Below are 24,662 nucleotides of genomic sequence, written 5' to 3' on the forward strand. Positions count from 1 at the left end.
GAAAAAGCGCTGTCATCGCGTATTTTAATTTTTTTACAAATAAAAAAAAATTGTGATGTATTACTAGCGGCGAAAGCAAGGAAAAAAATCTACAAAATAAAAACATATCTTTTTTTATATGTTTTTACGGTAACTTTAAAAGCAGTAAATTATTTTTCTTGCGATAAACAAAATTGATAATGTCTCCTTTGTTAAATGAAGCTTGTTATTGCAGCTAGAAGTAGTGTCTAGAATATTTTAAAGTTACTTTATGTTCATGAGAAAATACAAATAAAAAAAAACAATTAAATTTAATTAAATTAATGTTAATAAAAGTACTTAATGGTTTTAAGTGGTAAAAGTAAGCTCGAAACGGATTTTTTTTAAATATTGCAGAACATCCAAAATAAATTCGACGTTATGTATTGAGGTGTAATGTTATTTTATTTAAAAAAAACAACTATAAGCAAAATAAAAAATTGTGTTATAACTGAATCTGAAAAAAATAGACTTAAAAACTTTTTATAGTTTGCAATTTTAAAAAAAAAGGTATTTTTGAATATCGCCCATTTTATTTTATTTTATATAGCATTCATCGAGTAAAAAATTAAGAGACACGTTTTTATATAGTTATCTATATAAATATTATCGAAATAAGAATGCTGTTTTCATTTTATAATCATTTTTGTGGAAGAAAGCATCACGGTACTAAGAATACATTTTATTTTACTTAGCCGTGCTTTAAAAATTGCACTTTTCTTTTTACCATAAATACTAAATTTACGTTATTTTTTTACCAAAACACATTTTAAAATGGAGATTGTAATTGAAATATTTAATACTAGAAAATAAGATTTGTATCAATTATTATAATTTTGCATTGAAAAAAATATGGTCGAAACTACTAGTATATGGTTACATTTCCAATGTTTCTGACTTTATGGGAACACCAGAAAGATCGGTAATTTTACCGAAACACTTTGTTAATTATTTTAGTAAAATTAACTATAAAATGTGGTTTTGAGAATGTGATAAACATTGGTAAATTTGGTAATTTATCATGATACTTTAAAGCATGGCATAAACATCCTTTGTTCGCTCAAATTTACTTTTCTGTTTTGAATTCTTTGCTTAATGTGAGGGAAGAAAAATGGAGGGATTGATTGGATTTCAAAAAACCAATATCTCGAATGGAAAGTATCTCCATTTGAATACAAATATCTTCAATCGATTTATTAAGGTTTTTGAGAAATTGAATATTCGGATGAATTTGAACTGTACGTAACAGATCTGAAGCTGATAGAAATTATATTGTACAAATCTATTTGATATAGTTCGCAGTTATCTAAAAATTAAAATTTAATTATCCTTATTACGTAACTAAAAACATGCATACATATTTTAACAGTAACCTTTTACTTTGTTGATTTGGTAATTTGGTACTTTATCATGATACATTAAAGCATGGCATAAACATCATTTGTTCGCTCAAATTTACTTTCCCGTTTTGAATTCTTTGCTTAATGCAGAGGTCGCCAAAGTGGTCTATATAGACCCCCAGGGGTCTATTTAACAAAAGCGGGGGTCGATCTGAGCCATGGGGGGCGAATGCGGGTCGATCCGAATTGGAAGGATCGATTGTGGGTCGGAAAAAAAAAAACAGTTCTCAATACGCAAATCACAAATACCTAATTAAGTATGTAAAATTTGTGAATTTTTTTTATAATTGACTCAATATCAGTTTCTTTATAAAACATAAATTTATAAACGTATATTTATTGGGGTAAAACAAGTATTTACGTACCACCGCGCAGTGGCACGAACTCAGCGCAGTTTATAAGTCATATGCATAAATGCGCTTGTAGAAATGTCACGTGTGACGAGCATTGACGTTACAAATGCAAATATCATACGCAGTTTCAGCTATCTTTGCAAACTGTGTTGAATATTTGCAGTGTCATTATTAAAACTTTTATGGTTTTGGATAATTAGTTATTGTTTCGATAAAACCATTCGTTTAGCTTAGATATCAATTTTAATTATCAATGCACAAAAAAGAAGGTAAGCATTAATAATATGGATTAGTACAGCCCGCGACAAAACTATAGCACACTTTGTATTTTTTTACGAAAATTAAAATTGACCAATTTTGAACCCAATATAGCGAACCTTTCAAAAAAACACCAGGCACACCCATCTCATTGATCAAGAAGCAGTAAATTTTTAGTCACTTTACTTAGTATATCTATTTATGCATTATTATTTATTATTTAATAATAAGGTATTTAAATTTCAATGTTAATATATTTTTCATAATACTGTTGTTACACAATGTACTACTACTTTAATAAATGTTTAAAATCATAAAATAAATGTACAAACACAGTATCTGATAGAGTTTTATTTTAATTAACAGAAAATTAATTTTGTGGGGGTCGATAGAGATTTCAAAAATTTATATAGGGGTCGATGATCAAAAAAGTTTGGCGACCCCTGGCTTAATGTGTAAAATGTGTAAAAGATAAAAATATAATGGTGTGAAAGACAACAACAAAGACACGCCATCCCATTTCGAATTACAAACTAACTACTGGTGACATTCAAAGTGCACCAACATAAGTGTTTCAGGAGTTTTGTGCAAACCATTTTAAGTGCTTGGATTTAAATTAGGCGTTTAAAATTATACATGAAAGCTCGATTTGGTGTTATTCTGAAACAAAGTGTTCCTCACTACAGAATTTTGGGGAGTTCAACATTATATATTAGAAGAGATAATATTCCTCAGATCGATGGTTTGATGTCCAGTCATACATTAAGAACAAAAATATAGTCAAACCTCTAAGAATAAGGTCAAGTTTGCCATGTTATTTTCTCCATGGGAAAGCTAAAAAGCACGGCAATTGTTTTAGTACTGATTTTTATAAAGTTAACTATTAAATATTTTTTTATAATTTGTGTTAAAATTTGATAAGTGTGACAAAATTTGGTATTTTTAACATGTTACTTTAGAGCATGTCATAAAAACTGTTATATTCGGTGAAATTAAATTTCCACTTCTTAATTTATTACTAGAACTATAATTTTGCAAACTAGAAATTTTAGTGAACCGTCATTCTGCAAGAACAAAAAATTACCAGATTATGGGCTTAAATACCGCATGTTATAGTTTTATTGTTAGTATTTGTTTCGCTTGAAATGCTTTTACCATGCAAAACAGTAATTTTACGGGATGTTTTTCCTTCACGTTTAGATAACTACTCAGTACTACTTTGACCCTCCTAAAAAATCTGGTATAAATAGTTCTAAAAATTTCCGTAAATACATTAGAACAGCGTTTCTCAACCTGTGGGGCGCGCCCCCCTAGGGGGGCGCGAGCACACCAGAGGGGTGGCGCGAGAATGTTCAAGAGAAAATATTATTTAAAAAAATTGATTAACTGGATGAAAGGAAAGCGCACATATACATGAAAACAAAATACATTTTGACATATTTAATAACTTATTAAAGTGAAACAACTTATTAAATCAAAATTGAAGGTGGGGAGCCAAGGGTGGCTTGGCCTTAAGGATTTTTTTATAATTTTCTGATTAAGTCTGTGTATCTGAATTTTTTCTGTAACATCTTACACCTATCTCTAATATATATCACGTATACTTTTAATTGTAAAATAAAATTTCATTTATTTTATAGTACAATTTTAAAATTTTAGCTTCTGCACCTAAGGTTTCGCACAGGTTCCAAAGGTGAGCCATGTTTTGAAATCACTTTTTCACTTACTCAAATTATCTTTAGAAAAAACACTTGGACTGGCAAACTTCTTTTAAAAAGGCACTTTAAGTGTCTTGCTGGTAGGAACAAGTTTCCCGACTTTAAAAAAGATATTTGTTTTCAGAGTGTATAATTTGTTTATTGATTTTACTTTGATAGTTCTTGTGTGAAGTCATTAGCGATTCTTTTGAGTTAACTCATTAGAATTAATCAAGAATTATTGAGCTAATTTTTTCAGAAGGATTAGCCAATAAGTAAGAGTTAAATAACCATACTAGAGTTAACTAACTAAACCCATAACTAATCTAAAAATACCCAAATTTGCAAGAAAATACCAGAATCGACCACAAAAACACTTATAACTACCACAAAAATAAAAAAAATACCTGAAAAATGACTTTCAAATGCAAACAAAACAAAAAAACTTGAATCAAAATATCGCAAAGTCAACTAAAGTGCAGAGAGCGTCAAAATATTATAAAAATTTAAAAAATGCCAAAGTTCCACATTTGCTTAAAATGAAATAAATCAATTGGCATTTAATTCAAGCATTCCTTTTTGAGAAATAATATGCTACGTAATGATTTATAATAAACTCTTTTATAGATTTCACGTTTGCTTCCGAAGGTGACCCAAGTGTGGCGCCACTTGGGAACATACATAAGGTCTCTCTTACCATTTGAACGACATAAAACTATTAATCTGATAGATTAATTCGAATTAAAGTAATGTGGTTAAAGAAAAAGAAATAAACTTTCAGAAAACATATTACAACTCCAAGTTCTAAGAATTATCTTCTCACCACTAAGAATTACCTTCTCACATTATCTTCTCACCAGGAAATTAGAACGACAACTTCAAATAATTAAATCACTTCATACAATGGAGGCCATTCAAGGAAATATCTTCCAATTCAGCCTCGTGCACCTCAGATACAAGATTTACAATGCAGAAGGGACATCTTATGATTCAAAATAAATTTCATTTTACTTTGGGGGGCGGGCTACGTTAGGAGCACTGGTCACCTTTGACTTACCCACCTTACTTAATCAAACATACTAAATTTTTTTAAAAAAATTATAATTTTTAGTAACTTCTTTGGGTCTGTCCTGCCGAGCAAAGTTTTTTGAGGTGAGGCTTAATATTAGAAATAGCCACTCTCAGTCCTGTTTCTATATTTAGCCGTGATCTATATTTTGTCTTTAAAGAAGCCGCAGCAGAAAATCCAGTTTCACAAAGGTAGGATATTGAAAACGGTAATAGAATGCGAAATGCCCTTTGTTTCAGTGCAGAAAAATCCTCCTCCCGCCAAAATTCAAATAGTGATTTCTTACTAAATTGCATTTCAGTTTCGCCACTTGTCGTGAAGTCTATGAATTTTTCTTCCTCATCAATTGAGAGTCCTTCGAGAGTCTTATGAAATGGATTCCTAACCCACTCGTAACTTGCTAGCAGTTTGTCATGAGCAGGAAAATACTTTTTAAAATTCTTCGCCAGCATGGCTAAATGATTTTCAATGGTTACAAACGTAACTTTTATCTATTCTTCTTCAGCCTTATAAGTTTTAGAACAATTATCCACATTTGCAAACATTGTTAAGTTTTTTTGCTTTAAATTTCTGCCCCACAATTCTAATTTTCTACAAAAAGCATTAACTTCATCACTCGTATCCAACATATGTGTATTTGCTCCTTGGAGTTTAAGATTCAATTTATTTAATTTCTCGAATATGACGACCAAGTATCTCAATTTCATCACAAATAAACAATAGTGTAAATTCCCGGTTTCCGGTCTGTTATCTTTTAAGAAAATGACGATTTCTTCTCTTAATTCATGAGCACGTTGCAAAAATTTCTCACGTGATAAACATCTTGCCTCACATTTAAATTCGCGATCGCAACGAACTATAGGGGGCGTTGTTGTATGAGACTAATACCTGCGATTTCTATATGAACAGTCATTCAGTTACTTTAGAGACGTCGTTAATGTAGCACGTAGCATTGCAACGTTTCTTCTTTATTGTGGCTAATTAAATTTAAAAAAGAAAAATGCTTCATATTCTTTCTTATGCAAACGAAAACAAAATGGTATCTCTTTTTATTAGAGAAGGAATATCCAAAACACATCGGAAAAATATTTGTACATTAACAGAAAAAAATATGTCTATTCTTATAAGAGTTAAAACCTAATGCCCGAGAAATAGTTTTACTAAATTTAATGATATAACATGAAAGGCCCATTTAAACTTTACATTCTATAGTTTTAAGAATCATATTACTTCAAAAATTAAAATGAATAAAAAGTATACATAAGCCTCATAATTTTATGAAATTTAATTTTGTAAACAAAGTTTTTTGACAACAATTTTTATCAAAAAATGTCAAGTTTCAATAAAAATCATTATTTAGAAACTAAGAAACGTAAAATGAAGAATACTGACGAAACAAAAACAAAAAAACAATTCTTTTTTGTCGCCATTTTTAGTGCTACGAAAATTCGTCTTTGGGATTTGCCAAAAACAAAACAAGATGCAATTTTATTTTTTCGGGAGGGAAATATTTTACCGAAAAAACGAAAATGTACCAATTCCCACAACATAAAACTTTATCTTGGTAAGCGTACGTTTTGGAAATGTTATTTCATTTGGAATCTTATTTATCAGAGTTTATATGGCGATATGATTGTTTCGAATCTATGCTAAACTCTATATCGGCTCATTTTCCACCGAAATCCGATTGACTATTTTGATTTTAAATAAAGTGTTTTATTTTATGAATTGTCGCAAAAATTTTAAGCATAGATTGGCGGCACTTAAAAACCGCCAAACCTGTAGCGGCGGTGGGGTTAATACGTAAGTACCGAATTTTTATTCCATACTTTTCTGAATCATATTACTTCAAACATTGGAATATACAAGAAGTATACATATACACATAATGTTATACCATTTAATTTTTCAAAAAAAGTATTTTGAAAACAATTTTTGTCAAAAATTATAAACTAAAAAACGGAAAATAAAGAATTCTTAGGATAAAAAAACGATTTTAAGAATTCTTTACATTGAAATAAAAACTTTCATATTGTTTTTTTTTAATTATTCTTATAGTTCTTAATCAGACGTAAAAAACCATTCTGTAGAGAACCATCATCAAATGAAAAACAATTATTTACAAGCAAATTTTTTATTGTAAAAATCATTGCACTTACCTGATTTATAATTCCCGGAGAATTCCAAAATGATAAGTTCCTTGTTTGAAAACTTTATTCTCAAATAATAGATACATAGTTTATCCCTTCATTACTTTTAGATAACATACTACACAGCAAAATTTTATAATTGATATGAATTTGAATATGTAGCTAAAAACAGAATAGCTGAATTCTAGTTGAACTTATTCTTTCAAAACTAAAAAATACTTACCAAGAAAACGATTTTAATTAATTAAGAATCAGCACAAATGGCACTATTTCAAGTAACTTGGATAATTTTTTATTGTTGTTTTCCGAATTATATAGATACAGAAATATATACTATTCTATAACAAAGAAGAATATGCTATAACTATTACAATTCTGTATGTTCTGAATTCATATTTATTCACTGGAATGACGAAAGCAATGTTGACTTCACTTTAATTCGTAATGAATTGAAGACAGAAGAAATGCATTTTACCTTAATACACACATCTGTAACAGTATCCGAAATCGGAAGTCATCAGTTGCAAGTTTGTTGATAATAGAAACTAAAAATTATTCAGGAATTTTTCTTCAAATGTTTGGCGTGTTCTGTTCCTGAAAGATTTACAAATATTCTGGAGATTTTTTTCAAGTTCTTCGGCCTTTTCCTTAGGGAAATTTTGTTTCTTATTTGCTGCTAAAAAATGGCGTCTGATTCTGTCAATGAATTTGATGGAACTAAATGAAAACGTGATAAATTAATGTCTGATATTTACAGGCTCCCGCTAGACGGCGTACTCGAGCGTTGCGATCGCGAATAGTAACTCTGAATGTACTGAACCCATGTCATTACAAAGAGCAGAAAAGATTCTCGATCTCAGGGTTCTCATTTTTATATAATTTGAAATGGTTACAACCGCAGTTAATACAATATTTAAATTAGGACGTATTTCTTTCGAACCCAAAGCTTCTCTGTGGATCATGCAATGTGTCCAGACGCATTGAGGCGATTTTTGTTTTACTAGTGCTTGTATACTTTCGAACCTTCCGGATATTGAACAAGCATATTCTGATGCATATTCCAGTGCATATTCCGATGCAATTTTTGCATTCTGTGTTTGCATCATTCATAACATCATTTAAAATAGCAAATAATGCTATCGCTGTTGTTTTGAGTTCTATTGATTTGCAGAAAAGTAGTTCTACTACTGACATATTATCACAAAATCAAACATAGGCAATGAAATGAGCATCTTTATTAATATCTCTTGCTTCAAAGTTTATTGAAAACATTTTGTCACGTAACATCGAGAAAAGCTGACACTACATTTTCAGCTGTATCACCAATTCTCATAGCAACAGTATCATTTGAAAGAGGTATGGACTGTAATTGTTTTGAAAAATTAACTCCAAGCATAGTTTCTGCAATCTCAATTGCTGCTGATTTTTACTTTACTTTTGTTTTGGTAGTTAGTTAAAAATAATTTAAAGACAGAATTCAAAATACTCAATATACATTATTGTTGCATACAGTTTACTGCAAGTGGGGGGCACGATGAAAATTATGATTGAAAACTGGGCCGCGAATACTCAAAGGTTGAGAAACGCTGAATTAACCGTTTGAAACTACGTCTATCTTTGAAGAGATAGACAATAATAGCTTTTATCAAAATAGTAATTTGTGATAGTATGAACGATATTAAAATGTGATAATTATTGAGCTATTTTTTTATCATTGCATTTTATTTAAAGTTAGCTTTTATCCTGTGAGATCTTTGATATTTTTTAAGTAGTTACGACTGAAATTATTTCTGCTTCATGTATAAAGCATAATTGTAAAATTATGTATATGAACTGAGTAAAATTACATACATAAACGTTTGCTTTCAATTGATTATACGAATTCAGTTTTAATATTAAGAAGCAAAAGAATATGACTACAAGAAAGCATTTGTAAATGATTACATTTGCTTTTGAATCCGAGATTTTTCTAATCACTAATGTTTCTTTTATATGCACTCTTATATTTTGCAAAATGATACATAATTTTGAAATTTTTCTTACAATAGGAAAAAAAATACAAGATCCATTAATACAAGTCGTAGAATTATTTAAGTTAGATTTTAAATATATTTTCTAAAGAAAATTTTGTGATTTAATATTATACGTGTTCATAAAAATTCATCCCGTTAAACTTTTTTACAATGTTAATGTTTTACAAAGACGAATGAGCACTATCAACTATTTATAAGTTTGTATTAATTAGTGCAGGATCATGCAATGTATTTTTTATTCAATCGATAACACACCTTAAATAATCTTCAACTTAAATTGTGTGCTTTAATCTGTAAATGCTTTAAAGGTAAAGAATATTATTTATCAACTAGAAAAGTTTTCTGTTAAAATGTAATGCTACACTGTTCGAATTTTCATTCTGAAATTATGATAAAATTACCGGCAGCAGTCCATCTATCAAATTAACCGTAAAGCTTAGGGTAAAGAGAAATTTTTACCTTTACAGTTTTAAACTATTTAAAACTAGAATAGTTAAAAATCCATGAATACTAAATTAAATGGTTTTTTAACTATTTACAACTAGCAACGTTTCAAAACCGTAAAAAAGAAATTTCATCTAACATTAGAGATAGTTTAGCAGCTTTATGAGTCTGCCATATATGCGTATGCGTGAATGAGAGTATCGTATTTTAATAGTCCAGGGTCACAAATTAGGAAGTACAGGATGCTTGAAGATGTTCATTTGTTGAAGTGAATGGTGGAAACATTGTGGTGTCAACGCTTGGAACCGAACTTCAATACTGTCGGTCACAAGATTGACAGATTATCCCTTACGATTATAATATATAACCACCTGCAAGGAGCTAGGTGGCTAACCGTATTAGGGGAAGCAATTTAAGAAAAACAATTTTTCTTACAGTTAATAGCTTGAATACCCTTTTATTTATGGTTATTTGACTATATTGTTTTAATATGGTAAAAAAATAATTAAACGAATTGTTATTCGACCATTTTTCCCGAAAAATTTCTTTTAGATATCATTCATACTTTAAAAAATCAATTTTTTTAACGATACGTTTTACTTCAGATATTGCTTCAAAAAATATACTTTTGCTATAATTCCGAGTTTAAATATAAAAAATAAAAATGATGCAAAAAATTGGGAAGCGCAAAATATAATGAAAAAACAAACTTCAACAATAAAACATTTAACCTGAAACAAAAGCCTCCCTTTCCAAAACATTACAGCTTTTAAAGATTATCTCGGATAAATGTAAGGTAAGTTCTTCTCAGAAATTAAATTCGTAGAAACTATTTTTTCAAGGCTTTTTGAGAGCATTTGTACGTAACATTTATGATTTTAACATTATTTATACTGGGCCGCGAATAGTGAAAGGTTGAGAAACGCTGCATTAGAAGCTTTAGAAAAAAAATATTGATATTCAAGATAATACCTCTTCAAAATGCTTTGTTTCAAAAAAATCTTCATATAATGCTTCGTGTTTTTACCGTGACTACCGTTAAGAAGTCATGGCTCAAATGTAAACAATATTTAGTAATTTGAAATTAATATGATTTTGGAATCAGATCGAAATCTAAGATTAACTATTCATTATAAGCGCAATAAATGGTTGTCATGTACTTTCTTACAGAATTATACTTATCTCAGATTGATGTTAATGTAATATACATACGACCGCATATTTTACAACATGTATGAAATTAATATAATTTTGCAATCAGATATAAAATCTAAGATTTATAATTCATGATAAGCATAAAAAATATCTCACGATTAATTTCGTGTACTTAATTTCAAAATTATACTTTTCGCAGATTAATGTTAATACTAATACACATTCCACCACATATTTTATAACATAAATAAAAAATAATATGGTTCTAAAATCGGATAAAAATCTAAGATTAAAAATTCAATATAAGCGCAAAAATTTGTCATGATTAATGTCATGTCTTTAACTTCAGAACTGAACTTGTCTCAAACTGATTTTAATAGAATATACATTCTATCACATATTTTATAACATGTGGATTAAAAAAAGAATTATCGGTATTTTCCTTAAATAATAAAATTATATTTAGAAAACTTGAAACTTATTTTCAGTCACTTTTAAATGGCTGTAGTCACTTTTAAAAATGCTGTTCCTAACTAAGCCATTATGATCTTAATTTATTGAAAAATGTTCTTGATAATTGAAAATAAGAGCAAAACTTATTTCAAAATTTCTTTGCTCGACTGAGTTTTCAATTAAACAGTTTTAATAATTTTAAAGTTTTGAAGAGAAAGACTTTATTTTCATTGTCAGCAACTTTTTTTATTACCAAAAATTAATGAGAATGGATAAAATTTCAGATTTCGAAAAAGAACGAAGCATGTAATTTTATGCTCAAATGAAGAATTTAGTGAAGTTAATCAATTGTTTTGTAACGTTAAAATTAAAGATTTCTTACTTTAGTGAAAGATTTCTCAATAATATATTATATTTACTTTCCATGCTTGGCAATATATTTTAAAATTAAATACTTCAAGTTTTTAATTGAAAAATGGTGAAATGCTTTCAATTTTATTTTTAAAATAGCATGATTCAGTGAAATTATTTATTAAAGGAAAGTTTACGAGGAAATTTTGACTAAATTGGTATATCTTTATGCATTCAAAATATTTCATCGTATATCGTATTAATTCTAATAAATTCTTAAAAATGTTTTAAAAAATTGTTTTGATTTCAATCTATAATAATAAATATATATACTTTAAAATTTTAACTTCGTTGATTTTTTTAATAACCTAATTAAAATCTTTTCCTACTCCATTTAAGAATTATATGATTCAATTGGCAATTCGCAAGGAAATTTTAATAGCCCACTGAACTTATCGTGCATTGTTACAATGCTTCGATTAGCTATCAATATTATATAAATTGGCTATATTTACTAAATTAAATTGTCTACAATGAAAAAAATTCTAAATCAAATTATTACAGTTACTTTGCATGCGTCATCCGTCATTTTCAACTAAAAGATGAATTCTCAGTTAAGCTATTCGTTTTTTTCTTTTCTTTTTTTTATTGTATCTTGGAAATTATTACAGCTATAAGTTTCATATTGGTCTCAAAATGTAAATAATTTAATTTAGTAAAAAATAAGCATTTCAGTATTTTTTTGAAGGGAAATCTGTATTTTAAGCGAGATTTGAAAGAAACTGGAAAAAAGGTTAAAATTATCTCATATAATCTGTAACTATACAGAATTGAACAATTGGACTTCTTACAGTATCTTTTAATGCAAACTGTTCAGTAATCACTGCCCGTAATATAGATTTTTGTTATCTTTTTAAAATAAAAAAAGACACGCTGTCGTTTGCAAACTACTACGCCAAAACGAGTGAATAATGAAAACACAATCGAAATCTGCAATATTTGAGGTGAGAAATTTAAAGAAAATAACATCAAATTCATTTTGATTGAAATTTGTAGTTGTTGTGGAAAATTATCTAAAATTTTGTTTCAACACGATTTCTTCAGTTATGAATTGTCAAACTTTCTATTGGATTTTTTTTTCTTCGTGTAACTATTTATCAGAAACCTCTACGTGTAAATTGTTTTATTAATTTTATAAGGTTTCTGAAATATGTATGAAGAGCGGAGGTTACCAAACACCCTGCGGAAAAAACTCTAAAAGTTAAAATTACTTATAAAAGAATTTGTGCAAAAACAATAGTGCCTTATTTATTATTTTTATAACAAGTAATTAAAAATAATAAAATTACCTTTGTTATAATATACGAAATTTTTATGAATTTATGAATCAACTTTCTTGCGAATTTTAGTTAAAAATTTTCGATTTTAGATGACTCAAAAATGTTGAAAGAATATTTTGCTTCATACACTGAGGAAAAAAGTATAGTTAAAACTACCAGAATACAGCAAAATATACGTTTTCTCAAGTTCGATAGGAAAACCAAAAGGATCGATAATTTTTACTGAGACTGCATGCGTCAGTAATTTTTTTTTTCAGTTTCAACTAATTTTCCAGAGATTGCATGCATAGGTATCAAATTTTAACATTCCTTCGATTTTTCTGCGACTGCGCGTATCGGTATTATATTTCAACATTCTTTCAATTTACAATTCTTCCAATATGTTAATAGTTCGTCAAATAAATACAGCGTTTAATTATTCATTTTCCTGGTCTGTATTTCGATTAACTCAGATAAGCATAATTTGAGTTTACTCGTATAACTTTCTATTTCATCAAAAGGTTACTTTTACATTAGGTTTGCTTTTTTCCGAAAATTTTAGACAGACAAAATAGTTATTTTCTAATCTTTGAAGTATTTTAATCTAAATACCAATTATTTCAACCTTTTTGAATCCAATTACTTTTTTAAGTTGTTTAAAAAAGTCACAAGCATTTTTAGACGTGTTGCAATTATTCAGTTCAAATAGAGCAACTATCATATTAAACTAACTGACAAACCTAGAGTAATGTTTGTTCTAAATATTGCACTAATTAATTTCGTTTTTAGTTTATTAAGAACACTCTTTCCTTAGTAATTTAATTGGCTTAGATAGAAAATTGCATTTTAAGTAATGGATTAACTGAAAATCTTGTTTATTTATCTTAGTTAATGGAAAAATTAAAAGCACTAAAATTGCTTCTGAAAGTAAAAGAAAAAGGTTTTTTAAGAAATAAAATAAATCCCAAAAAAGCCCATTGCTGCTCAGAATTTGTTAAACGAATAACTAAAATAAAATATTATATTATGTAGTGCAATTAGCTATCTTTCGAGTGGAAAATTATTATATTGCTTAAATTTTTTTAAAAAGAAAAAAGAAAAAAATACAAATTTCTAAAATAATATCTATAATAACATTTTAAAAATAATTATATTTTAATAGTTTACATATTATAATTATTTAAAATATTTTAATACTAATTATTTCTCGTAGAATAATAATTTTGCAAAATTTATTACAAATGAAATTTAACAATAATGGGGACTTTAACTCATGATCCGTCTACCACTGAGGATATTTTACATCACCACTGTTGTCGGTGCGAGCCGGGTGCGGAATTACCGGGATTTGAGTTCACGTCATTTGGAAGAGAACCCTCTTATTACCTGAGCCACCACGGTATCGCAATAGTATTAAAAAAATTAGACATCTCAATATTGGTCACTCGATGCATGTTCTTAACAGACCCATAGTGAGCCAATTTTGAGCCCAACTGGGGCCAAGGTAAAATTGTTGCTAGGAGTGTAGATCGTAGCATATTTTCTGGCGTAATAAAACGCCAATAATTTTCTTTTCAATACTTTTGGGTAAAGTAACTACCACCATATTTGGTGCTCTGTAACACAATTATTTAAAATTACAGTAAAGCAGAGTCGCGGTAGCTTATGAGAGAGACGATTTCCTCTCAATGAGATGATCTAAGTTCGATTCTCAGCTGTGGCCGGTTGATACGAATTCTGCACCTGACTCGCACTTTCACAGGGCTGACGTAAAATATCCCTAGTAGTAGACGCATCATGGGTTATACTCTCCTCACTGTCAAGTTAACCGTAGGAGTTTTTCGTGGTTCTCCTCTCCGAGTAACGCAAATGCAGGTAAGTTCAATTAAAAACACCAACATTGGTATTTTTGAAAGAGAAAATATTTAACTTACGATGCGAGAGCATGTGAACCTTATGTAAACTTTTCTTATTTTAAGACTTTTAGGAATATTCACTAAAACCTAGGTGTGTTGTTTTCTTAAGACAAAGTGCTCTTTCAAACAATTTTTTGGATTGTTCAATATATTTGGAGAAATAGTACACCTCAATTTCCATAGTGTATTAAGCAAAAGTATAATTTCTTGCACTTATTTTAATTATTTTTTTTTATTTATTTCATGACAACTTATCCATACTTTTTTACCGTTATGATAATATAAATTGATTTTAAAACAGAACACAAAAAATATTAATTAAGAAAAATTTAGTAAAACAGAAAATATCTATTCATTAAAAAAAGCCTTCCTTTTTTACAGATATATTTTAATACATAAATTTACCATGCATTAATTTAAATACAGAAAAATTTAACTAATGCATAAATAAAATATAATAAAAAATGTTTGTTTCCTAAGAATGGTTCGATTGCTTTATTTAAATGCTTTATTTAGTTCTTAACTTTTCAAAAACACTTTTTGCTTTATAATATTGTTTTGAATTAAGTAAAAACTTGATGGAAAACAATCAATATGATTGGCTTTTACTACTATGCTTAAAAATTGCTATCTTTCAACTTTTAATAAAGCATCATTTCACTTACAATTTTGGTTTTATTATTAAAAATTAATAGTTTTTTCTTTTAACGACTACTTTGTTAAAACAGAGCAAACTTTCAATTTTAAAAAATTAATATTTTATATTTTAATTATAGTTTCTTTTTAGTTTAAATTTTTTTTTTTATAATAATGCCAACATTTTGCATTATAAATATTAATATTTTAACAATAAATGTATTTTTTATCGATGTTCTAAAATTTCTAAAGAATATATATTATCATACTTTGATAGACTTCATGAAAAATGGATTATGGATTGAATAAAAAATAATTAGACAAGAATAGAAATTGTATACATGGCTTTATGAAAATTTTCAAAATATTACATTCAGAGTAAGTAGATAAAATATAGAGATATCTCTACGAAAATTAAAAATATAAAGTGCAGTCTTAGCTCCAGTTTAATGTTTTACTCAGAGAAAAAAAAAGGGTTTTTTTCGAAGATATTTGTATATTGAGAGCTAAAAATATTGTGAAAGATAAACCAATTTATCTTATTTGTAACCCCAGGCAAATCCAATATCGTCGAAACTCGTTTTTTTCTTTTTTTACTTTCTTTTTTAAACTAGATGAAATTCAAAATATTTGAAGTATTGCAATTTAAATGGAAAAAGTTGGAGAAAATTGCGATTTCTAGCAGTTAAAACAACAAATATTTCGGAAATCTCGTTGTTGACAAGTTTTATAAAAGAAAAAAGTAAATGAATTTCATTATTCATCTAGATTTATTACATTCTTCCAGGGCAAAATACTTTAAAGTATATTGCAAATAGTTCAATTTTATTTAAAGATAATCATTTTTATATGTAAACTTCAAATAATAAAAACTTAAAAAATAGGTCGTTTGTGAACTTCAACATATTAATTGTTCGTGCCCATTAGCGATTGTATAAATGGGATTGCATTTTATTTCTACCAGGTAGCGAACATTTTATATTGTTACGAAGTTCCCAGTACATTGCATTGTTTAAGATCTAATGATTATTTCATAACCTGTATTCACACGTGGATCCCTATATTAGCTAATCTAAATTAATTTAAATAATATGATAACAACTATCTACAGATTTTAATTAATGTTTAATCCTGAATATTTAAATACACATCTTGATTATTACTAAACAATTAATCTCTAACTATATCAATACTACAAATTAGAATATAATTTAAAAGAAGCCAACATACCCCTGCACCTTTCTCCCTCACACGCCAGCTTCCTTCCTTCAGATGGCTCCGCTTCCAACTGCCGGACGCTCCACAAGATTCTTCACCATTTCAGGGCAACCCTTCAAAGTCCTTCTGATTGGATGATGAAGAAGGGGCTGCCCTATTGGCACCTATCGCTCAGTTGGTGAAGTCGCCCGCCGTAACATCCCTCCGCCGCTAAATTCTACTTTGTGAGGGAGATTGGTGTCAAGAGGCAGTTGCTTAAAGTCCAATAGATGATCTGTCAGGATCGGAGTCTGGATCACATGGATCGGAGGCTGAGGATGCTGCTCTTAAATAATGGATGAAGATTGACAGGCTCACACTGGAACAGTATCGAAGAATAGCATTCATATGAACGTAGATGGTCGAAGTCTGGATCACATGGATCGGAGGCTGAGGATGCTGCTCTTAAGTAATGGATGAAGATTAACAGGCTAACACTGGAAGTGACGAAGAATCATCTGTCCTCCAAACTGGAACAACTGATGTCGTACATGGAAAGTCAGCACAGGAGCCACGGGTGTCATGGTTGAATGATGATCGGGGATCTGAAATGTTTGGCAGAATCAACTCTTTGGAAGGAACAATTTGTTTATTTTTTTGGAGGGAGATAAGGATACAGAGGGTCTGTGGCTATTTACTTATTAAGAATAAAAAAAATTTAATGTAAATAATCAATTAAAAAAAATTTTTTTTGTATATCTATATATATTTATTTTACAAATTTAGCTTGTCTGAAAAAAAAAAACAATTTGCAAACTTAATATTTTTCTCACGGGCCCTTGTGAAAAAAAAAATTCTTTTTTTTTGAATTCCCTAACTGCACGCCAGCATACAATTAAGAAAAAACAAATGTTAACAAATAATTTTTTTTTTTTTTTTTTTTTTTTTTTTTTTTTTTTTACAAATTATAAACTTTATTCTGTTGGTAAAGATGAATTCCTAAAAACTCTTGTTCTGAAATTATATTTACGATTTGCATTAATTTTAGTAGGTTTATTCTCATTATTCTTCGGCTGCAAATGCAATTTAATAAATTTATCTTGTTCTGTAGGATCCTCATCTTGTTGAGTAAGGTGCAAATAACTAAACCTTTTAATGAATGGAATCATCCTATGGACATGAGTAGATATGACTTTCCTAGGATTATTAACGAGCATTAATTTATAATTTACTTTTGAAATCCTGTCTACAACTCTATATGGACCGGAAAATTTTGGTTTTAATTTTGCTGATAATTTACTTGTAGTGTTAGGTGTTTTCAAAAAACAAAGAGAACCAATTCTGAAATTTATTTTTTTAGTATCAATGTTTTTTTCACTGAGACGTATATGTTTTTTCTCTTGCTCTAACAAGTTTGTTAACGTTTTGGAAAAAACTTCATTCAAATTTAAAATTAACTGTTGTAGATATTCGGTTTCTGATTGAAATTTATTAGTAGAATCTTTAATGCAATATGGTAATCTCATATCTCTACCATGTTCAAGGAAAAAAGGTGATGTATGTGTCGCCTCATGAGTCGAAGAGTTCAACGACATCATGACATGTGGAAGCAATTGGTCCCATTCTGGGTTTTCGTCACAGAGCGCTGCTAGGATATTTGCAATCGAATAATTTGGGCGTTCTACCCTGCCGTTAACAAAGGCACTGTATGCTGAAATGTGTCTCCTCTCGATTGAATTTATTTTACAAAAATCAGAAAATTCCTTACTTTTAAAATATTTAGCGTTATCAGTAATCATTACTTCAGGGCAACCCTTTAATGCAATAAAATTATCGAAAATAGCTTTACTAATAGACTCTGATTTCGTATCCGACAGTGATACCAGATGGATATATTTAGTGAAAGCATCGATAATGGATAAGACATATTTATTTCCTTTCGATGTTGTTTTTAATGGTCCGAATATGTCGACATGGCAACATTCCCCTGGAAATTTACTTTGGGTAAATGGTTGGTGTGGAGGTTTGTTTACATTAAAGGCACTGCGTCTGGATAAACAAATTTCGCACGAATTGATAAAATTTTTCGTATCGCAGTACATTTTAGACCAGAAAAATTTTTCTCGTAACCTATGATAGGTTTTGAAAAACCTCAAGTGACCTCCGTAGTCATTATGAATTGCTTTGAGAATTGTGGATTTTAAGAAATGTGGAATACAAATTTGCTTAATTAAAGAAGTTCGCGGGGATTTGGAGTGTCTTTTACTCAAATGCATAAGCAACCCTTCCTCGGAAATAAAATAAGAATCATCGTTATTAGTGTTGTTATTAATTTTCGAAATAATTGTTTTCAATTTTGGGTCCTGATTTTGTAAAGTTATAATGGTTTCGGAATTGGGAAAGCAGATAGAATTAGTATTTATTGACCGAGACAAATGATCTGCTACTGGATTCATCGTACCTTTTACATATCTTATCTCATAATTAAACTCTTCTAGTGCTAATTTCCAGCGTAAAATTTTCGCGGATGGATTTTTGTTAGAGAGAAAGCCTAACAACGGTTTGTGATCTGTATAAATCAAAAATTTCTTTTTACCTATTAAAAATGCTCTAAAAAATTGAAGGGCACAGTATATTGCATAGAATTCAAGCACAGTTGCACTATATTTTGATTGAGTCGGGTTAAGTTTTTTTGAATAGAAATAAATCGGTTTTATTTCACCTGAAGGATAGATTTGCTCTAAAACAGCTCCAATTCCTTTTTCAGAAGAATCTGTAGTAATTTGCATTTCTAAGTTGAAATCCGGGAGAGCTAAACAAGGTGGTTTCAAAATTGCGTTTTTTATGTCTTCAAAAGCGGCTTGAACAGTAGGAGACCATTCAAATTTTACATCTTTGCGTAACAAATTCGTAAGAGCATGTGCTCTGGCTGAAAAATTTTTTACATATCTCCTATAAAATCCGCAACATGCTAAAAATGATTTAACTTCTTTTACATTTTTCGGAACTGGGAAATCATTAATTTTGACCGTTTTATCTTTATCAACCGAAATTCCGTCGGAGGAAACAATAAAGCCTAAGAATTTACATGTTTTGGTTAAAAATTGACATTTAGCAGGAGAAAACTTCAAATTATACTTTTCGAAACGGCCTAAAATTTCATTTAATATTACTAAGTGCTCCTCTATTGTTTCGGAAAAAATTATTACATCATCGATGTAAACAAGCGCTCCTTTATGTAATAAGTCACCGAGAATTTCTTGAGCAATAGATTGAAAAGATTTAGGGCTATTTTTGAGTCCAAAACATAATCTATTAAAATGGAATTTTTTTCCATCTGGACCAGTAAAGGCTGTTTTGTGCCGATCTCTTGGATCTAAGGGCTGCTGATTGAATGCCGAACGCATATCTAGCGCCGAAAAGTAAGTTTTATTTGATAATTCACATAAAATATCATCCAGGGATGGGATTAAAAAATCTTCTGTTAACGTTACTTCGTTTAAACGTCTGAAATCGAGGACGAGTCGCCATTTATTTTTTTGTCTAACGAAAAGCGTGGGTGCATTATATTGCGAGTCAGAAGGTGATATAATTTTAGCATCTAATAAATCATTAATTTGCTTACGCATTTCATCTCGCAATTGATAAGGTACTTTATATATAGGGCATTTAATTGGATTCTCATGCTCTAATATTATTCTATGAGGTTGAGTTTTAGCTCCGGTTAACTCCTTTGTAGATCTTGCGAACGCGTTAGCATGTTGTAGTAAGACCTTAACTAATCGTTGTTTTAAATTTTTGTCTAATTCGGGAAATTTAAAGTCTTTCTCGGAAAGAGGAGGAAGGGGATCACTAGAAATAGGTATTTCAGTTACGGGAAATTCCTCCATTGAGTTTACGATGCCTAAAGTCATATGCTTATTTAATTCAAAAGCATTGTTGGTAGTATTTCTAATCATTAACTGAAGATCTTTTGTCTTAGAATTGGTTGTTGTTACAGTAGGTAATACATTAATTCCACGTTTATCTAATTTATTCAAAGGAGAAATTAAAATATCGACATTGTTAGCTGGTATCATAGGTAATGTAACATCTAATATTTTTAAAGAGTTAGGTGGAAGAATAGTCTTTTTCTTTAGTTTTAACCGCGTAGCATTAGAATCAGAATTATAAATATGATGCGAAACTAGATCTATGATCGGAACCTTAATATCTAACACTTGTAAGCATGAATTTTTTGTATCTAAGATAGCTTGGGTTTGCTTAAAAAATCCAAAGCCCAAAATAGTTTGATAGGCTGATGTTAATATATCACGTGTAATATAAAACAAATGAGAAAATGTATGGTTTTCAATTTTAAATTTAATTACGTAAGCTTTAGAAATTTCTAAAGTATCCCCGTTTACTGCTTTAATATTAATATCTTTATCAACGCATTCTTCAATTTGAGTTTTATCGAGTTTATCAAAAATTTGTGGAGACATTATTGATACACTAGCGCCTGAATCTATTAAAGAAAAAAATTCCAAATCTCCACAGTGAAGTTTTATCAAAGGCAAGGATATTTTTCTACTACTATTTTCTATTTCTTGAATTAACTTCTCCGGGGCCTCCCGTTCCAACCTCGAGCTCTTGTTGAGAAGCCCCCCCTTTCGTTTCCCTGTCCTCTGGGTCTTCTATCTGGGTGTCGAATTTGATTTTGAAACAACATGGGGCATTCTCTTTTGAAATGCCCAAAATTTTTACAAAGAAAACACTGTATTCTAAATCTATCGTTATGATCTCTATAACTTCTCCGATCGGTTTGGTAATTATGCACCCTGTGTTCAACAGAATTTGAACATGCTGCCTGTTCAGCTAATTTATCAACTTTCAAATTCAATGCGGATATTTGATCAACCAAAAGATTAATAACGGACCCTTGGACAGTAGCCTGGTCAACTTTGTTATTAACTCGCGACTGCGCAACCATTGAATCGTTAAGCTCCTCTGTTAGAGCTATCTCTATCGCTTGTGAAAAACTTGTCGGTCCCTTAGATAAAACAGCTCGCTGAATTCCCTCTTTCAAACCGCTGGTGAAACGAGCTTGAATCATCCTATCGTGAGCTTCTAAAACTTCACGCGAGTGTTCAACCGGCGACAATATGCCGACCGCTAATTTCCTAATTCTGGATGCATAAGTTTGAACCGGTTCTAAATCCTCTTGTTTGCATTGAGCAAAATTTTGCAAATTTGTAGCTAAGGGTATTTTCTTTGAAAACCTTTGGATTAAAAGATTACTAAACATATCAAAATCATTTGTGGTATTAATTTCCCTATCTATCTCTAGATGATTAGCAGCTGAATCTCTAAGTTTTAATTTGGCTATAATTATTTTTTCTTGATTTGTCCAATGACTTAGAAGAGCTATCTGATTTAATTTGTTTATAAATTCCCTAACAGATAACTCATCACTATCGCCGCGATATTCAGGCAATAAGTTTAAAAATTCTGAATTATTAAGGCGAACATTATTTGCTCTAACTTCCACATGTTCTGGTGAACGTTGACGTCTTCTACTCATGATGGTTTAATATTTTAAATACTAAATGCTAAAATTACACTAGTCGGTGAATCGGCACGTGGCAAGACTTAGATAAAAAAAATTGGCGTAGCAGCTAAGTTAATCCCTACCTCTCGATATTAAAAAAAAATAAAAATGAAATAATTATAAATTTTGAACAAATATACATAGTTTAACGAAATTAATTATTAGTATATGAAAACTACTCATAGATATAACTGGATTGTTAAGATTGAATCCACGTGTCGAAATTAAATTTATTTTTTTAAAGTTTCCTAGCATTTTAAATTTTAAAAAAAAAATTCCGTGTTTGGTCACGGCGCCAATGTTGCGAAGTTCCCAGTACATTGCATTGTTTAAGATCTAATGATTATTTCATAACCTGTATTCACACGTGGATCCCTATATTAGCTAATCTAAATTAATTTAAATAATATGATAACAACTATCTACAGATTTTAATTAATGTTTAATCCTGAATATTTAAATACACATCTTGATTATTACTAAACAATTAATCTCTAACTATATCAATACTACAAATTAGAATATAATTTAAAAGAAGCCAACATACCCCTGCACCTTTCTCCCTCACACGCCAGCTTCCTTCCTTCAGATGGCTCCGCTTCCAACTGCCGGACGCTCCACAAGATTCTTCACCATTTCAGGGCAACCCTTCAAAGTCCTTCTGATTGGATGATGAAGAAGGGGCTGCCCTATTGGCACCTATCGCTCAGTTGGTGAAGTCGCCCGCCGTAACAATATTATAATAGAATTAATCTAAAAAATGGCTTAAGCCCAGACATTCAAAATAAAAGAATTGATTGTTGTTTATGGGCATATTCCCATTTATTTCAGAACTTATTGATATTTGTTTATAAGGATCTCAAGCATGAGAATCCGCAAAAACAGTTTCTTTAACGAGTTTTGGTGGAAGAGGGGTAATAAAAGAGGATAACCTTTATTACTATTTAGACAAATGACATATTGTTTCCGACGTAATATTTCTCGCTAAATCAAATGTAACCAAGCTTGTGATGCAGTACTAATAGTTTGGAAGTTATGAGGGTTATGAAAATATATTTATGCTAAATTACCTATTTGCGTAACTAACGTTGCTATCTAGATAACTCAGATATTATTAAGTATTTTCTTACTCTTAAATTAGACTAACAATTCAGAAGTTTATGAAAATTTTATGCATAACTTAGAGATTTTTTTACATTAAATTAAATACGCCAAAACATTAAACTTTTGCATAAATACTTTAAAAGTTATAAAATTTTTATTCATGCGAGGTAAAACTCAAATATATATATATTTTTTTTAAATTTAAGTTTAAACATTACTAATTATTTTGACTCATGTTTAGACTAATTCAATTTGACGTAAAAATATAGAAGAAACATACACCCACGCTTTATTTAATGTCACGGAACTGCAGTAAATACGGGTAACTTGAGAGGTGTTATTTGTTTGCGTGAAAAAGAAATGTAGTTTTAAAAAAATTGTAAATCTACCATCACGATTGCTTTTGTAAACCTATGGCGTACACTTTGGTTTCCTCTATACCTGAGTGAAAGAGCATCGTGGAGGGTTCCGTATTCAGCTTAATGGTTATGCCACACACCCAGAAAATTTATTGGTAACAATACTAGCGGATGAAGACGAATATATCCGGAACATAGGTATACAAGTAATTCTTACTGCGGGGTCAAGAGCAAAAAAACCGTCCCTGCCAGTACGTAAATTCAAGATACCAACGATCAACGTGAATGCACTACACTACATTGATTTCATCGATGGCAGCAATTTGAATTAACAGAGCTGCAGCTAACATCCCATCTATCAAGCGAAAATTTGAAAAAAAATTTGAATAAAGGTCCTTCTTTTCTTCCACACACTTTCTGCTCTCCATGCCACACCCAGGCTGTTGAAAAATGTGTTACAATTGTTACGGATGCTTCTAAAAATGTTTGTGGAGTGGAAGCTCGTGATGGTATGATACGAGAAAAACTATCAAAACTATAAGACAGGTCAATAATGGCAACTTTCGAAACTAAGTCAGAATTCAACACTGATTTAAAGTTATAATAAGGATTTTGTAGAAAAATATATAACAGTGAGAATACGATGCCCAATGGTAGGGTGACTGGGATGGGCACGGGTGGAACTCGTCTTGGTGAGTTCTGGATGGTTCATCGGACCAGCAAAGAATTGCATGAGCTATCACCTTCCAATGAGGTGAACCGGGGTTCGATCCCGGCGATGGCTGGTCGATACAAATTCCGCATCCGGATTGCACCGATCACTGTGCTGACTTGAAATATCCTCAGTGGTAGACAGATCAAGGGTTAGTCCCCTTGCGGTTAGGCTAACCGTGGGAGGTTCTCGTAATCTTCCTCCCTATGTAGCGCAAATGCGGGTTAGTTCCATCAAAAAGTCCTCCACGAAGGCAAAATTTCTCCCTATGATCCAGGAGTTTCCTTGTCTTTTGGATTGGGTTCAAAATTGCAAGGCTACGCGGTTGAACATTCGAAGTCATAAACTCAAAAATTGGATCGGCTGTTCAACGACGGTTATAAAATATAAAATGGCATTGTTTCGGGCCGGGATAGCCTGGTTGGTAGGACACTGGACCCATGTCCAA

At 30.1% G+C, this 24,662-nt stretch overlaps 1 long non-coding RNA gene across 1 annotated transcript; it reads right to left on the reverse strand.

Annotated features, from left to right (window-relative positions):
• Positions 1 to 16,358: 16,358 nt before the first annotated feature.
• LOC147807280 (uncharacterized) lies at positions 16,359 to 22,771 on the reverse strand. The gene is made up of 2 exons (XR_015435594.1): positions 22,587 to 22,771; positions 16,359 to 17,054 (listed from the first exon to the last, which is right to left on the reverse strand). It is a non-coding gene; the product is annotated as an uncharacterized LOC147807280 (long non-coding RNA).
• Between the last annotated feature and the right edge of the window lie 1,891 nt (positions 22,772 to 24,662).

Source organism: Parasteatoda tepidariorum, chromosome 7 (assembly GCF_982258835.1).
Source record: "Parasteatoda tepidariorum strain Cologne lab strain chromosome 7, Ptep-v5.0, whole genome shotgun sequence".
NCBI classification, from domain to species: domain Eukaryota; kingdom Metazoa; phylum Arthropoda; class Arachnida; order Araneae; family Theridiidae; genus Parasteatoda; species Parasteatoda tepidariorum.